This window comes from Camelus bactrianus, chromosome 2 (genome assembly GCF_048773025.1).
Source record: "Camelus bactrianus isolate YW-2024 breed Bactrian camel chromosome 2, ASM4877302v1, whole genome shotgun sequence".
NCBI classification, from domain to species: domain Eukaryota; kingdom Metazoa; phylum Chordata; class Mammalia; order Artiodactyla; family Camelidae; genus Camelus; species Camelus bactrianus.
The window spans coordinates 125287781-125302038 of record NC_133540.1 but is presented as its reverse complement, the minus strand read 5'-3'; the positions used below and the strand labels follow the sequence as shown (position 1 = coordinate 125302038).

Genomic DNA, 14258 nt, shown 5'->3' with positions numbered 1-14258 from the left:
CATCTAAGCCTCCTGCATTTGCATTCCAGGTCACCCTCGTCTCCCCTGACATGGCGGGAGATGGGGAGCGGGAGGTCTCAGGGGTCCTGGAGGATCTGCAAGAAGATAATCTCAAACCGACTCACCAGGGGAAGTGGCTGCCCTTCCCTCCCCTGTATCTATCTATCTTCACTCTAAGAGAAGAGCAATTGTCCACGGAGCTGACGGGTAGGCGGGTGCAGGCACAGTTCCAGAGCCTCTGGGCAGCAGCCAGTATGGCCAGCAACAGCGGCCTGTGCAGTGGGAGGCCAGCCCCCCCCTCCCGTGTCCCCCTCCCACTCTGCTCCCTGAGCCTCGGCTCTGAGCAGGAGTGATCCCCTCCACCCGCCTGCCCCCTTGGCTCTCAGGCACACACATTTCACAGACGCCAACTCACAGCCTCATTCACCTGCACACATTGTTCTCCAATCTTCCGTCCCTCTCAGAGGACTATGAAAAACAAAGGTGATGGAATAAAATTCTTCCAAATAGAAAAATTAGTTCTCCCCATACAGTATTCCTAAGTGCATCTAATCTTTACACTGTCTATTTGCCTACATTTTTTAAAGGCTCTCTCTACCCTCAGCTTTGATTTACTCTTTTATCTACATCTCATCTCATGTAATATTTCTGTAGCACTGAATCAAAAAAAAAAATAGGGCACTGAACAGGAGAGGAGGTTAATACTTTAGCAGAAAACAAACAAACAAAAGAAATGTATTGAAGTAAGTATAGGGGAGCCTAGACAAGACCCAGAATCTTCCTGGAGGCAAGGTATCCAGCTGAAGGTTTAGGAACTTAATCTATATCATACCCTCCAATTCTGAAGTGTTGACAATCTGTTCTTCAGTTTACTGAAAAAAAAGAAGTCTAGAATTTGTAGCCTTTTCTCTTTAGGAAGTAACATAAAATGTGGCAAAACTCGTATCAGCAGAGACATTTACACAAAAAGATTTGTTGTCAGATATTTAAATTTTTTAAAACCTAAACCAAAAACACAAAAATTGTGGGGTGTTTCTTTGGGGTCTTAATTTCAATTTAATCCCCTAAAACCAGAATAATGAAAAATATTTATGTTAACCAATTTATGCTTGGATTTAGTTTTAAATATAAATATTGGTAATATAGGTATTTTTATATATGTAAAGAAAGTGAGTGAAAATAGAAATTTAAAATGTGTTTTTTGTAATAATGACCAGTGCTGCTAGGAGTACAGGGAAATGGACTTCTTCTTTATCTTTTGCTAATAGGAGTTTAAATTGGTACAAATTTTAAGTATCAAAATTTGGCCATATCTATTAAAAGACTCTAAATAGAAATATATTTATAAAGTCTAGATCACTTCTATCCAGCAGTTTTCTTTTGTGAATTTATTCTAAGGAATAAACTAGGTTTATTCACAAAGATTTAGTGATGAGATTGTACATTATGACACAATGAACAACAAAGATTAAAAGAACAATTTTAATTAAAAAATTGAAACGCACTAAATATTCGGTGGCAGGAGATCAGTTAATTATATGAATCTCATTTATAAAATAGAATATTACACAGGCATTAAAAAGGATATCATAGAAGACAACTTTATGTGAAGAAGATGCTGATTATATATTGAGTGAAGGAAAGAACAACTTAGGAAAAGTGCAGATTATATAGCTCTAATTTTGTAAAGAAAGAACATTTAAACATAGAAAACAAAGATTGGAAATACATAAACTAATACTAAGTGATTTGTCTCTGAACTATAGATAATTTCTATTTTTACTTTTTCTTCTTTTTTCTTTTCTGTACTTAAAAAATTGTCTTCAATGAGCATTTATTGCTTGTGATTTTTTTAAACAATTTATACTACTCAAGGAAGAGGTTTTAGACTAAGAATATACCTTTTATGGTGAGTCCATAGCACTTATAGATAGCTAGTTCCTGTAGTCATTTAAATGAGTTTGTTTTAACCCCAGATCACACTCAATTCAGTTTAATAGTTAAGGTAGTTGAGTTTAATAGTCAAGGTGAGAGATATGAAGTCAAAAGCATAGGATTCAGGGGCTCCCTTTAGAATCCCCAATGGGGGGTAGCAATACCCAATGCAGTGAACTGTTTGGGAGGGGTCTATAGACGAGACCTGTCACTCAAAGCATCAGGAAAACAAAGTTTAGGGATTTCACAAGCTCTGTCGTTGGATACACCACTGCCCCTAACCTGTCTTCCCACCATCAAGAAGGAATGTACAACTTTCCTCATCCTGAGACCAAAATAGTGGCAATTATTATGATTTTTATAATGAAGAAGAGGGAGAAAGAAGAGGAATAAGAGGAGGAGAAAGAGGAGGAAGGAGAGGTGAGGGGGTAGCACTTAAGAATAAGACACATGAGGAGCTGTGAACACTGGAAATCTTTTTTTTTCGGCCTTCATATGCTACATTGCCCAAGACCAGAAGCTCTCATCCAGCCTTTATGACCTTTGATGTTTATTTCTACAGGACATGAAATTAACTTGTATTTTGCTATACAAAATCCACATTGACTCATGTCAAACGGAAAGATACACTCCGTTTTCACACTGTCTATGGAGACTTTTAAGGAGGTGTCAGAGGAAAGTGAAAATCTGGTTTGTGTGTATTAAGTATAAGGAGACACAGAACATTTGGCAAATTAATGAACAAATGTTAGGAGTGTTAAGTGTAGAATGAATGAATATGCGAATAGATGAAATAACATTTGCGGTCCCATATTGAATACATTCTTACCATGGATTGTTTACCCATAGAATATGCAAATCTTCTCAGTGCATGCTGGGATAGTTCTAGTAATTTGGGGTTCTTTGATGAAGGGGGCAGTTAAATATTCTGGACTGGATTTTTATAAATTAGAAAATCTCTATCATTTTGGAATATCTGTCCCAAAATTTTGTGTTAGAAGAAATTAAATTTAATTTTAAAAAAGAGAGCGAGATAGAACAAGATAGAAATAGAGAGGAGAGCGAGATAGAACAAGATAGAAATAGAGAGAGATTGAAAGAAAGGGGGCCTTCCAGTTTTTCAAATGGGGAAACTTTCAAATGGGGTCTCTTTAATGAAATTAATCTAAGGCACCACCAAAATAATCTTCCTTCAGAATATTGGATCTTGACCCCTCTATCAGTTTCTGAAACTCCTTTGATGGTATAAATATTTTAAATTTTCTTTTGCAGACAATTATTTGAAGAAGGCATGAAGAACAAGTACACAGCAGAAATGAAAGAAGGGTTAAGTTGTTATCGTTTTAAAACACACAATAGCCAAGATATGCAAGCCACCTAAGTGTCTATTAGTGGATGAACAAATAAGCAAAATGTAGTGTACACACACACACACACACACACACACAGAGGAATATTATTCAGCCACAAAAAATGGCACATTTCCATCTTGCCAATTGTGGCAACATGGGTGCACATAGAGGGTATTATGCTAGGTGAAATAACTCAGACAGAGAACGACAAATACTGTATGATATCACTTATGTGTGGCTTCTAAAAACCAAAACAAATGACCCAACAAAACCGAAACAGACTCCTGGTTACAGAGAACAAGCTGGTGGTCGCCAGCAGAGAGGGAAATAGGTGGTTGGGTGAAATAGGTGAAGGGGATTAAGAAGCACCAACTTCCAGTTATAAAATAAATAAGTCTTGGGGATGTAATATACAGCACAAAGAATATGGTTAATAATCTTGTTATAACTTTGTATGATGGCAGATGGTTACTATACTTACTGTGGTGATCAACTGGTAAAGTATGTAAATGTCAAGTCACTAAGTTGTACACCTGAAACTAACATAATAGTGTATGCCAACTATTCTTCAATAAAAACAAACAAACAGAAGCAACTTATTTTTTTAATGAGGTAGATTGCATTTTACATCTGAATTCAAATTTTCATATTTTTAAAAATTGAAATTAAAAGGCACTATAATAGGATGTGTTCATTTGTTGGGTTAAATGAGGGAGGCTCCTTGAACATGAAATAAAGGAGTCATGGGATAACGTGGTTTAACACGTATGAACAGGAGAAACAAAAAATGAAAAGTTTTAAATTTGGACTCGGAGATGGGAAAGAGCTACTAGAGATGTCATGGCGAGACCTCAGTAAATATTTCTTGGTTTTGTTGTATGAGCACTAAACTAGACCATCTCCCATTTGAAAGAAATCAGCTTTGTTTTTGAGTCTCTGAAAGAGAGTTTTCATCATTTCTTCTCCTGGCAGACACCCAACTGTTTAAATTCTTCTTTCATCTTGTTGCGTTTGGTTCTATTCCCACTCACATGGCCCTACGCAGGCCACTTGTGAGCCTTGGAGGATTGTAGGTGTCTCTCCCGATGCCATCAGTTGCTTAGCTACATTGCGAGTCTTTTGTTCTTTGCCTGTGGATCAGTCCCACCAGGCCTTCAATCGTGTGAGCTGTTCTTTTGATTGTCCTTCCATATCGCTTGCCCTTCCTGCTGCTAAAATCAGCATGCCAGGTTCTAACTCATGAACTTTTGCATCAGTTTGATTTTTGCCTCATGCTAATGTGGTACTTGTCTAATGTAACTCACGGCCTTCTGGGGCGTACCCACTCCCGAGGCTTGCCTCTGCCATTGGAAAACTGCATTCTGGCGGACTTGTGAGCAAATGCACATTTTTCTCCTATGCAGATTACTCTGTCTGTCCGTCCTAAGGCACATTTTTATTCATAGTTCAGCAGGCTTTTCAGTCCTAATGACTACTTGGAATATCTCTTTAATGTAATCTATGTACCTTATTTATACTTGAAAAACAATCTTAGCCTCCATATCATAAGTATAGCATTTCAGTAACGAGTCTAAAATGCACAGCACATCTCAGAAATACACGGCTTGGAAAGACTCTCTCAATCAGAAACACTACTTGTGGACCTAAATCAAGCCCTTTAAAAAATGCATTAACTTCCTCAAGTAATCAGGATCAAAAACATAATTTGATAATTGATAGTAGTTATAATCAAGTTTTCAAATTCTATTTTAGGTCTGATTCAAAGCCACAGAATTATGGGGCTTTTGAAGCCTCCAGTGACGGTGAGCTCTGCGTCTCATTCTGAGGCAGACCCTTTCACTTTGGAGAACTGATTTTTTGAAAGCTCTTCCTTTTGAAGCATGGCACGCTACCAACACGTTACTTTCATTGCGTCCAACTAGTTCTGGTTTATACCTATGCCAACTGTGGCGCAAGGTGAAGTATTTGGTATCGGAGACGAAAAGATGAAGAGGCTAGAATCAGTGACTGAGGACATCTGCAGTGAGGTTCCAGCTGAGCATCATGTAAACAGACAACCGTGAACTATAAGAACCACAGCATTGTGGTACGTGTCACGGGCACATGGAGAAGGGCACCATCCAACCTCCTGAGAGAACTAGGGAGAGAGGTGAGCTATGAAGAATGAGTACCAGGTAGAAAAGACAAAAAAAGCATCCACGATGATTCACCCTATCCCAAATCTAAAACGTCTTTACCCTGTTTGCCCGACAGATACATGACAACTCTGTGTTCACTTTAATTTGTCTTTTCTCCCAGGTACATTTATTTTCCGAGATGTTTTTACCCTTTATAACTTCCTCAGAGAGGTTGAGCTTGACTCCCCCACCCCTGCCACCTCCACAGCACTGCTGTAGAGATTGGTTAAGTCTGGGATTGCTCTTCTGGCATCCCATGTGTTTTGTGCATCAAACTTATTACAACTGAAATTAATTCACAATGAGTGTGTCTTTATTAGCTCTCTATCCCTCAAGAATCTAAAGCCTAAATTAGCTAGAATCACCCAGCGTCTAGAGTCCATTCTGAACCTCATGAGGACAAGAGCCAAGGCTGTCTCATTACTGCATCCCCAGAGCAAAAGCAGAGTAAAGGGCACACGTTTGTTGAACAAACACATGAGTGAACAAAGGCATTACACCTCATGGTTTTGGGTCCTTTTAGCTACAAAGAGCTCCAGCTGGTTTAACCTATAGCTTACAGGATTGAACCCATGTTTCCAGACTAGTCCACTCTACTTCTAGATGTAGGGGAAAGGAAGGCCAGGAAAAGCATTTTATAAACCACAGAAGCCCCTAGACTTGGATTTCCTGGTCAGAAAGGGTGATGGAAAAACCACTTTTCTAAGGTCCTGAAGGGTCACCAGAGAGGGAGGATTCAGAGCCCCGCAAATAAAGGACATGTGGCCAGACCCAGATCTTTCCTTCTAGGCTAGTCAGTACATTAAGAAGCAAAGGACACTCATGGAATCAGACAGCCCTCATCATGTGCCTGAAAACCCAATAATGTCTTAAAAACCACAGAGCAGTTCCTTAAAGCCAAGCTCCAGCCACCAAACAATTAATCGTTTTCCCTAAATAACTTCTTTTCCTCCCTTGGGATGTGCTTCTTCCACTCTATTCCTTTCTCACTGTCCCCACTCACTTGACGTCTGCCTACCTGAACTCCATTCATCGTCCCTGCCATCTCTCTCAAGCCCCCCAGCAGAAAATCACCTCCCCTTCTTGGGCTTCATGGGGCATTTAACCCTCACTCGATGACATCTGCCAGGAAGTCCTGCATCATAATATACTTGTCTCGTGTCCCTAGTAAGCAGAATTCTAGAATGTCCACCAAGATTCTCACCCTCCCCCCGGGTTTATGCAGCCTGCACTATCCCCTCCCCTTGTGTGTGAGTACTTGTGACTGTGATGGGCTATTACTGCATGATGATGTCACGTAAGAGGGCAGAGGGATTGTGCAGATGTAAATGCAGTCCTTAAACAGATCAAGTTCGTCAAGAGCGAGATTATCCTGGGTGGGTCTGACCTAATCAGGTGAGTCCTTAATGTCAGAGAGACATTAAGGGAGAGATTCTCCTGCTGATCTAGAAAGATCAAGCTTCCATGTTGTGCAGAGGACCACATGCCAGGAAACAGCAGGAGGCCTCTGAGTCCTGCAAACAGTCTAGTTAATTGTAAGCAAGAAAGTGGAAACTTCAGTCCTACATCTGCAAGAAACGGAATTCTGCCAACAGCTCCGAGTCTCAGATGGGGTCACAGTCCTCAATGAATGTCAATTTCAGCCCTGTGAGACCCCAGGCAGAAGTCAGGTTAGCCATTGCCTCGATTCCTGACCCACAAAAAATGTGAAATAGTAAATGTGTGTTGTTTTAAGCTACTAAGTGTGGTAATTTGATATGCTGCAACAGAAAACTAAAACACCTACTAAATAGATCATCTCCAATTTTTTGCACAACACTGAATTCAAAGAATTTAGTGACATTTCCTATTGCTCCTGGCTCTAAAGGATTTTGAAGATGATCCAAAGAACAAAACTAATATATGGTCCCTTTAAACCATGTTACTTCTAGACTCTATCCCATAAAAAAGGAGTATAGAACTGTTAGCTGGTTCCTAAGTGGAATCCTGTGTTTTATAAAGAGTCGAGAGACATGAATTCGATCCTGGCTCTATCACGAACTTGCTGATGGCCTTGAACAAGTCAATGTCAAGGCAATTTCTTGGTATGTTATCTACAAGTTCATTACTAAAATAGCTAGTACTTGTTGATAAACTCTCATGTATCAGAGACTGCATATATATTACCTACAAATACCCTTCTCCCACAGCCAGACAGACATCATGCTCATTTTACAGATGATAATAGTGAGGCTTAGAGAGATAGAGTATAATAACCAAGGTCATGCAGTGACTGCAGGACGAGGTCATAGTTTGAAGGTTGTCTGTCTCGTGGGCCTGCGCTGTTAAAGTGAGGGGTTACTGCAGGGTCCTCTCTAATTGGATCACCCCAGAGACACAGACGGAGTGTGTGATTTCCGCAGCACAAGGCCAGGGGAAGACTCCTCCCCGCACCTCCGAAGTGAGTCACATCTGAGTTCCTGGCGGTACAAATGGATCCAGGTTTAGACGACGACGGAGACCCACAGCCCAGGCACGGAGCTGCACAGATTTAAGAACTTGTTTACTTGGAACAGCGGAAAGGAAGTCAGGCGTGAACTTTCTGAGCTTCAGAGATATTCTCAGGGCCCGTTTGGGAATAAGCATAAATCTTCACATTTATCCAAAGTTTAGCAAATTCACAATGACAAATGTAACAGTTCCTCTAAATTGAAGTTCATCTCTTGGCAGTTTGGAAGGCTTGGAGAAAATGCCAGCAACAAGGACTTGGAAGGAAATAAATCTTTAGATTCCCTGAAAACATAGATAGTTATTGTGGAAGACATTTGGAGGATCCCATACTGCACTGAAAAAGAAAATTTATAAATGTCAGCTTTGTAGCTGCAACGTTGGAATGATTTAAAGCAATCCACACTTAACTCCAATGAGAAAAAGATGCCGGGGGTTCACATTTGCCATTAAGAACTAATTATTCTTAACCTGTGCTGTTTCCTGGAGGAGTCGATGAGGAGAGGAGGGGAGAAGTCTCCAGAGTTCAGAGCAAGAGAGTAGAGTTATTTTTTTAAACCAAACAGGTAAGATTCAAAGATTCTCTACTGTTTGAAAAAGATGCCGGAAACTGGGATGGTGAATGGTTGGACCACAAAAGGGGCATCTACCGCGGAAGAGTTGGGCTCTGAGTCTCTGCGGGCCTCTCTTCCTTCATCTCTACTTACAAATGGTCGATATATCTAGTTCTGGGCTTGCGGCAAAAATGAAATGAGATACTGCCATCCAATCCCACCTAGCGAATGTGAGCCACAGGTCTCCTAGCTGTCCCTTCCAGCACAGGCACCAAGGCTCCAGAAAAGAATAAGGCACAATCCTCTCCCTCCATGAGTTTCCAGATGGTTCTGATTTATGAAAGGATTTTATCAACTGCAAAGCATTGTCAGAATGCTTGTCATTTTAACTCATTCACCAATCCAGGAGGTTACTGTTGGACACATTTGAAAAATACCAAGACAAGAATCCAATGAGTATCTGACTATTTTTTTTTTCTCGCAAATTAGAATATCATAGCAAGGATGACTTCTTTTGGTCTAAAAATTGGAATCTGTAACTGTGTCTCTTTTTAGGCAAAACCACTGCTAATATTGGAGGGCCTTGAATTTTTTTTTTTTTTTCCTTTCCAAAGGGAAAGAAGTAATAGGTAAAACTGGGACTCAGAACCAGGGAAAATGGGAAGAAAAATTATCTCATATACATTTTTCCTTCCCTTAGGGATTGGTCATCTACAATTTGCTTCCTGAAGGCTCTGAATGGAGATGGTGCCAATTAAACAATGCCCTGGTTGGCTACAAAGCCCAGAGCTGAGAATGGGAAGAACACACTAGAAACACCACCTGCCAAGAGATGCAATGGGACCTCAGGAAAGATATTACGAACATCTAATGAGAAATACACAAGTTCTTAGAACTTCTGTAGCTAATGTCAATGAGGCAATGTGCCGAAGAGAAACCTGGATTGAATCAGTCTTTTAATATTTCCACAGCTGGGCCTGCTTGCATGAAGCTGGTGGATCATTTTCTTAAATAAGGCATGGCGCTGGTCTGACATTAGTTTAATATAGTAATTATCAAGTGAAAAATAGCTACCGCACTGCCGTGAACCTGAATAATAATGCTCATAATTGCTGATTTTGGGCCCATCTTTAAAAAAAAAATAGACCTTTAAGTACTAAAGCATTTCATAGGAAATACGTTCAGGTACCATGTCTAGAAGTGCGGAGAACTACTAAGGATACAATTAGCAGTTTATTTACGTAATCAGTCAAACACTGTTTATCATTTCTGTTATGGTCCTATTGAAAAGAAACAAATCAGCATGGGAACATCAAGTTATTTTATGCAGGCAACCCTGAAAAAGTTATCATTAATTTTTTTTTTAATATTGAAAGTTGAATTGTACTAAATGCCTCTGTTGAAATCTGAATAAAGCGTAGTTGACTTAATCAAATGCTAGCACTGCTTCATATATTTGACATGACACACATATCCAGGGGAGATTTTACCTGGACAAATACCTCCCTTGGGTAACTAACTTCAATTTTTGGAATATATTCAAAGCTTGCACTGATTCTGAAACAACACACAAATAGTCAGCCTTCTACTGAGAGCCATCCCAAGTGGTTGATTTTTACCTGGAATATGAGAGTAATACGGAGACACCATGAGTGTCTGTGAGGAAATGCCCTCCAAGCATTACTGATGATGCTTACCTCATAATTAGATTATGGGAGAACTTTTGTTTTTTCATTGTTCTCAGTGTGACTAGCCCATTCTGGCAGAGCAAATGAGGTATTTTTCAAAGTGAAAAACAAACAAATAAATAATCAAACGGCAAATCAGATTATTCAAAGGCAGGACTAAGTAAGACACATGTATTTTTAGAAAAGCCTGTAAAGATAATGTAATGCTCTGTTTGCTCCAGACAATATGGAGAATTTGTCTTGTACAAAGGGAGTGGCTTTATTACTATGCTCCCAGGTGACCTTACTTCCTCCTTCTACAGATCTTCAAAATGATTATTAGTGTCAATTGTTGTCAATTTCAAGTCCTCCTGACTTATTGAAAAGCCAAAGATAATGTTGCATCAGGGAAGTTCTCATCAAAGAATATATTAAAGGTAGCACCACTTGGGAAAGGACCAACTTCATAAAAATAAATAAGCGTATTATAATGGCTGTATGAAGCTGATTCTCCTGGAATGAATAATAAAAGCCAAATACATGAAAGCACCAAGTTCTGTAAGCTCTGGAATTCAAATACTCCAACACGACTACCTTGATTAAACAGTAAATAATGAAACACACCCTAATGGGTGATTTTGTCACAGAGCCTCTATATTCTTAATGAAATCCACATGAACCTTGTTTAATATAGTTGTAGAAGAATGTTAACTTAACCTGACTTCAACAAATGCTTTATTTTATCCCATTTGCATAAATAAGGTGCATTCACAGCCAAAAAACATGACACAAAGTGAAGATTAAACTATACAGGGGCTTTTGGGGAGGTTGCTTCAAATCAGTTCACAGCACTAAACAAGAACTTCACAAACCAGTATTATGCAAAGGGAATATTGCCTATATCTCAGCTTAACACTGATTTTTCAAAATGTTTTATGTTAAAAAATGATATTAATGTTACATTTGGATATATTGTCTAAAAATGTGGTGAGCATTATTAAGAACAGGTTTATAAACAGAGCATCAATAAAAGATCTGGCTACAACCTGCTAATAGTCAAGTCCTAGAAACAAGAGCTCACTAGACCTTTAGCTCCTCAAAGGCAAGAGATTTTGCTCATTCATCTTCTTATCACCAGGGCACAGAAAGATGACATGGAACATCCTTGAGGAAGGTTACATAAATAAATAGGCATTTCAACTGAAATTATGCCCAATAAGATCTGTTCAATAAGAAGATGTGTGTATGGTTGTTGAGGACTACTTATTCTATGACATTTGATGACACAATTGGACTAACCAGGAAGGTTAGCAGACTATGTAGTGAAATACTCTACTAACCTGTGGCTCAAAGCATTAAAGAAAAAAAAAATCAGTTCTAGTATTTTAGGTTGGGTAGATGTGGTTTTAATTTGGTCTTTAAAAATCTAAGTCTCAAGTCTTGGATCTATTTGTGGACTAATTTCTAAATTGCTCTGTGACGTTTCTGTTACTTTCTAACACAAAATAAGCTGCTACAACTGGAGACTGTGATGATGGAAACTTATTAAAATGTGGGAAAAACCATGTGTGTAATAATGTGCCTGTGAGCTAAATAGTCAGTCCCCTTGGGTCATATTTATACTATTTACCAGTGCTACATCATTCGTTCAGTTCACAAATATTTATTGAAAACCTTGTATTTACAAGGTATCGTGGTAGAGCCTTTTCTGTCATGGCTTTAGGAACCAAAGGGTTTTAGACGATTAGAAAAGTCTTTGCCAGCCTGAGCCTTTTCCCACTGGAAGCGGATTTGATCACCTGCTTCTGAGTGCTCTACAGTGCTTGGTTTGCCCTGCTCTTCCACTGTGGATGCTACTGCGTTCGAGTTAATTATGTCTATCTCCCTTGTGAAACTGTATGCTCCTTTAAGGCAGGTGATATTACACACTCATGAGTGCTCAGCACCTGCCCAAATGCAGCATAGTCAACTGGAGGGCCTGCAATATGGACTTTGGATTTAAATTCAGGCAGGTTTTAGCCTCCATCCCAACTCCCACTCTCTGGTGATGTGTTTTATTCCTTAGTGGGGGAGTCATGAGTACAGTTGTCGAACATAAGCAGAGGCAAGACTCCTGCGCAAAACGGGACCAGGTGAATCTCTTATAATTTTTTCCATATAATGTATCATGTTCACACTCCATCGTAACTGCTCTGGAATTGCCAAGATTTCATAACTGAGCATAACTGGGGTCCTTCAAGTAGAACTGCCAGCTTTAAGAAAGAAAAACCAGCACGTCCTGTTAACTTTGAATTTTAGATAAAGGACAAATAATTTTGTAGTATAAGTATGTCCCCAGTATTGCATTTGTATACTTACATTTTATCTAAGAACCCTACCTTCAAGATGATGAGTAAATTGGATGCAAAGAGGACCAGGTAAGCTGTTTCTCAATAATTTTTTTGTTGAGCAGAACATTTACCTTCTCCAGCCCCCAGACAATAAATGCCAGTAGCACCACCCATCATTATGATAATGAGAAGCTGGCCACATTTATCCTGTTACCCACCATGAGGTGGTGCCATCTTGGTTTGAGAACCATAGGGAGGCTAATACGAGTAGGAATATACTCCACAAAGCCAAGAGTCAGGAAATGCACATGCCGGGACCCCATGGATATCATAGTCACAGAGTCTCAAAAATGAAGCATAATGTCCATTTCCTGACCAGCACCTCATTCAGACCTCCTAGCCAAGCTCTTGGGAGCAGTCATATGTCTGACTTGCTCAAGCCTGTATCTTTGCAATGAATTTTACCCCCGTGAGAAAAGAGCCAAGAATCCTCCCAGATTTCTTAACAGCTTGACTTTTAAATGCAAAATAAAAAGTCACCAAATCTTAAAGCTCAATTATAAATATGATGATAATTATACCTTCAACCTGTATAGCACTTTAAATTTATTCAAAGCACTCTTCTGTCCATTTTCTCTTGGGATCATCGGTGTGGTATTTATCAGCAGATGAGAGAATGGGATGTCTGCTCAATCTCTTGTTATGACCAATTTACAATTCTTGATATCATCAATTTGAAACCACAAATGGGAAGAGGTTCAGTCTCCTCTTTCCCTTCAGAAGTCTGTTAGTTCATCTATCAGTCAGAGGCTTTCTCTCCAGTCTCTCTTATAACTAGTCCCAGATTTTGCATGACTATTACAAGACTATTTTCTTTTTGAGCTACTGAGTTGATTATGTAAATTGAAGGTAAGAGTTTTTAATACACTGAAGTCAAAAGTAAATGAAGAAATTTGTGATGAACTGCCACTTCTCAAGATCTGTCTACCCCACAACAACAATGTCTGGCAAAAAGCAAGAATTCAGGGCATTCTGAATGAATGAATCAATGAATGAGTGAAGGGACAAATGAATTTCAGATGAACATCTGCTTTAGTCCGAACTTAATTTACTCCAAATCTTACCAGCCTAATGAAAACTTCTGTTGAAAAAGACCACTCACTAAAATTACAATTTCAAGGACTAGAGCTTTCCAGAAACCATTTAGTGCAGCTCTAAGCAAAGGAAAGCATTTTCCAGAGTCATCTGAGACAAAGACACCTCAGTCATCATGTAACAAAAACGCCACAATCATCCAGTGACTCACCATCAAGGGCTACTCTGAAGGGCTACTCGTTTCTCTTAGATTAATTTTTGAATGCAGTCACAGTTCATTTCCCTTTATCTGGTCCTCAGTAAACAAGTCATAGAGCCTGAAGGAGCCTAGCACAGGGGCTGGCACTCAGTAAGTGTCCAACAGCTCCTAGTTCTCTGGGCAAAATAGAAGATGGAAACTTTGCCCTCTGTTGGACAGGTGTCATAGTTGTAGTAGTTTGGGACTTGTTTATTTAAGTCACCATCTTCCTTTAATATTAGCTTTTCTCCCAGTAGGTCATTAAATTCTTAAGGTTCTCATATAGAAAGAAGACAAGTCTGATCTGGCTTTGCCCAGAGCCAGAGATTTTCCGGCTCTGTACTAAATGACAGAATGAATAAAGGGAACTATCCTCTCGTTTAATTCCAAGTGACTGGCATATCAAAGGCTTAATTCATTCTC

At 39.3% G+C, this 14258-nt stretch overlaps 1 protein-coding gene across 10 annotated transcripts in view; it reads right to left on the bottom strand.

Moving 5' to 3' along the window:
* LDB2 (LIM domain binding 2) overlaps positions 1–14258 on the bottom strand; it is a 349516-nt gene that overhangs the window by 203710 nt on the left and 131548 nt on the right. The window lies entirely within an intron of this gene.